Source organism: Poecile atricapillus, chromosome 10, assembly GCF_030490865.1.
Source record: "Poecile atricapillus isolate bPoeAtr1 chromosome 10, bPoeAtr1.hap1, whole genome shotgun sequence".
In the NCBI taxonomy this organism is placed as follows: domain Eukaryota; kingdom Metazoa; phylum Chordata; class Aves; order Passeriformes; family Paridae; genus Poecile; species Poecile atricapillus.
The window spans coordinates 18,569,667-18,573,413 of NC_081258.1; positions in this window are offsets into that span (position 1 = coordinate 18,569,667).

The following is a 3,747-nucleotide window of genomic DNA, read 5'->3' on the forward strand; positions in this document are numbered from 1 at the left end:
GAAACCAAAAGCTCTATTTGAATTCCCTCTTCCTTCCCCATTACACACCTGGGGACAGACCTAAGGATTTTATTCACCCTTTATTGGACAAGATGGAAAAGAACCGTGGCTCTAAACTCTGTTCTTTGCTTTTAAAACCAGGAGCAGCAGAAGTTCTGCCCAGGAAAATCCCAACACAAAAGTGAAGTGTTTGGAGTTTGGGGTAGCAGCAAACTCCATTCTACCCATGCAGAAGAATTTTTTTTTTCCCTCAAGGTGGCACAAGAGGAACAAAAGTGCAACAAGCCCCGGTTCTGGCAGGGAAGCAGGTGGAGGAGCTGTGAGTTTTGAACTCACTGCATCATATTTTTGGGCTCAGGGGGTCTCAGAGAATGGCTCCTTTGCTCTGTTTGTCTTCATAACAGATATTTTCTACTTAAAAGACAAAAAATAAAAAGGTTTTCCAAATTTTCTCCTTAGGACTGGAGTTTTATTATCCAATTAAATAGGAAATACTGTTAGGGCACTGTATATGGGCTGTGTTATGTTTTTAGAGTGTGAAAATGATAGAGTGAAGAAACACAACTTGTAATAGTGTTGTTTTCTTAGCATTATAGTCCTAATTCAGTTTATTCCCTGCATTTTCTGATCCATGGGATAGCAAAATACATTAATTTTTCATTAGCTTTCCTAACACACAGAAATCAACAGCAGCAAGAAAATGAAACTTGAGTCCGTTCAGCAGTTTCTCAGAGTGAGTGGCAAACAGCAACATTTTTTTCCTGCATTTATTCCATCTCATCAAATGTAATTTCCCATAACAGAACTGAGGGAACATAAAGGTGAGAGAGAGGGACGTGGTCTAGAGCCCAAACCACGCTGTTCCTCCCCAGCTGCCAGTTTGCTGGATAATAAACCACCCTGCAGTGATTATTATGGTGCATTATTATACTCATCAACACATTTTCCTCCTTTTCTGTGTCCTGTTTGTCTTGGAATTTCTGTCAGTCCCTCTCAGGGCATTGTTCCCCCTCCCTAACCCAGGGAGGGGACTCTTGGCCCTCTGGATTTTACTCTTGGAGCTCCGTGTGTGCCTACAAGCAGCAGGTCTGTGCCAAGGGGATGATGTTAAATAAGGAAAGGATCAGCCTGCTGCTCAATTAGCCACAGTGGCTAACGAGGGCCACGCTGGGGCTGCCCAGGCCATGGGCACACCGTGCACAGCACAGCCCCAGGATGCTGCTCGTGGCCAGCAGCTTCATGGATGATGGGCAAGGATTTGGGGTGAGAAAAGGGAAACTTCCTTCCTACCTACCTAGAAAGGGGGAAGATGTTTTCCGCCACTTTTCTGGCAGGAATTGGGGTGATCTTGAGATCGTGGTGCCCAGAAACACGCTCCGGTGGGCAGGGGAAGGGATTCCCTGCCAGGCAGTGCTGCTGTGCCCTGTCAGGAGCTGGCAGAGCCAGCTGGATGTGCTTCAGCTCCTTGGAAAAGCTGCACAAGGGGAGCACCAGTTCAAGAGCATAAATGAGCTCAGAGAGGTTTCACCTCCTGATTCCCATACGATAAAGTCCAAATCCCTCTGCATCTGCTCCAAGCCCTGGCTAAGCACCTTACCTAAACCCTGGGCAGGGCCTGGATGAGAGATTCCCGAAAATCAGAGCCCAGCAATATCCCTGGCTCCCTTCCCGTGGGAAGGAGCGCTGTTTCGGTGATGCAGGAACTTCCCCCGATGCCTGACGCACCCAGCTCGGATCCTTGCGAAAGCGTTGCTCAACCCAGGGAGCCGGGAAGCCCTGGCTGTGCTTTACAAGGTCCCGGCTCCTTCGGGGCGTTTCCCAATCGCTGTTTTTCCTCAGGCTGGGACGGAGCCTCTCACTCATGGGTGTCCCAGGGGCTCCTCAGCTTTTCCTGCAGCTGCTGAGAGCCGAGGGATGCAAACAGGATGCACTGAGATGCTCCATGGCAAAGCAGTGTTTTGGTGAGGGCTGGCCACATTTTGGGTACCACAGGCTGTCACTGATCATGATCCAGAGCAAAATAAATGTGTGGTTTTCTGGAGGAAAACCTTGGAGGAAACTCTTCTCCTGCAGAAAACTGCGCATCTATTTTTCTCTGTCTGGGAATGACTTTTATTCCCTCAGTGCAGTTTTTACTGTCAAAGGAGGATCTTAATCTCCCAGTTTACACCTCAGGGACAATTTAAGGGTAAGTGGATCCCATAGTCACGGTGCCTGGGGGAGAATGTCGGTCTCGTGGGGCAAACCAGAGCGTGATGCTCCCTGACAGGCAGCCATAAATCTTTGGGAATGATGTAACCAGTGACCTTTATCCAGCCTAGAATCACAGAACCAGAGAATATCCCGAGCTGGAAAGGACCCACAGGGATTATTCAAGTCCAGCTCTGGACACTGAAGTCCAACCTTAGCCGTGTGTTGGGCTCCAGCACGAATGAAACACTGTGGATTTCATAAACGATCATTACAAATCCCCACATCACACATCCATGCCCTCTCCCTGATGTAAACACTTCTAAACGCCGGTGATGTGCTGACAGCAGCATTTCCTAAGGAGGACTATCCCAGCCTGGGAGTTTACAAACAGGCTCGGCGGTGCGCGAAACCTGTCCTGCCCCTGCTTCTCTCGCATCCCCGGCCAAACACCTTCCCCATCTCCCCGCCGACGCTCCTCCCGCAGCAATCCTTGGGAGGGCGGAGGAAAAGGCCAGGCTGCTGTTGAGGTGCGGGCCAGATGTGCCCGTGTGGCAGCCAGATGTGCCCGTGTCCCAGCCAGGTGTGTCCGTGTGTCCGTGTCCCAGCCAGGTGTGCCCGTGTCCCAGCCAGGTGTGTCCGTGTGTCCGTGTCCCGGCCAGGTGTGTCTGTGTGTCCGTGTCCCAGCCAGATGTGTCCGTGTCCCGGCCAGGTGTGTCCGTGTGTCCGTGTCCCAGCCAGATGTGTCCGTGTCCCAGCCAGGTGTGTCCGTGTCCCAGCCAGGTGTGTCCGTGTCCCAGCCAGATGTGTCCGTGTCCCAGCCAGGTGTGTCCGTGTCCCAGCCAGGTGTGTCCGTGTGTCCGTGTGGCAGCCAGGTGTGTCCATGTCCCAGCCAGATGTGTCCGTGTGTCCGTGTGGCAGCCAGGTGTGTCCGTGTCCCAGCCAGGTGTGTCCGTGTGCCCGTGTGGCAGCCAGGTGTGTCCGTGTGGCAGCCAGGTGTGTCAGTGTCCCAGCCAGGTGTGTCCGTGTGGCAGCCAGGTGTGTCCGTGTGGCAGGCAGGTGTGTCCGTGTGGCAGCCAGGTGTGTCCGTGTCCCAGCCAGGTGTGCCCGTGTGTCCGTGTGGCAGCCAGGTGTGTCCGTGTGTCCGTGTGGCAGCCAGGTGTGTCCGTGTGGCAGCCAGGTGTGTCCGTGTGGCAGCCAGGTGTGTCCGTGTGTCCGTGTCCCAGCCAGATGTGTCCGTGTGGCAGCCAGGTGTGTCCGTGTGTCCGTGTGGCAGCCAGGTGTGTCCGCGTGGCAGCCAGGTGTGTCCGTGTCCCAGCCAGGTGTGTCAGTGTCCCAGCCAGGTGTGTCCGTGTGTCCGTGTCCCAGCCAGGTGTGTCCGTGTCCCAGCCAGGTGTGTCCGTGTGGCAGCCAGGTGTGTCCGTGTCGCAGCCAGGTGTGTCCGTGTCGCAGCCCGTGTCACACCCCGCAGCCCCCGCGGCTCCTGTGCGCTCACCCCGGGCTCCGGGGAAGGCGTGACTTGGCTGCAGGTGCAGGTGCCTCTCCCTGCAGGTAACC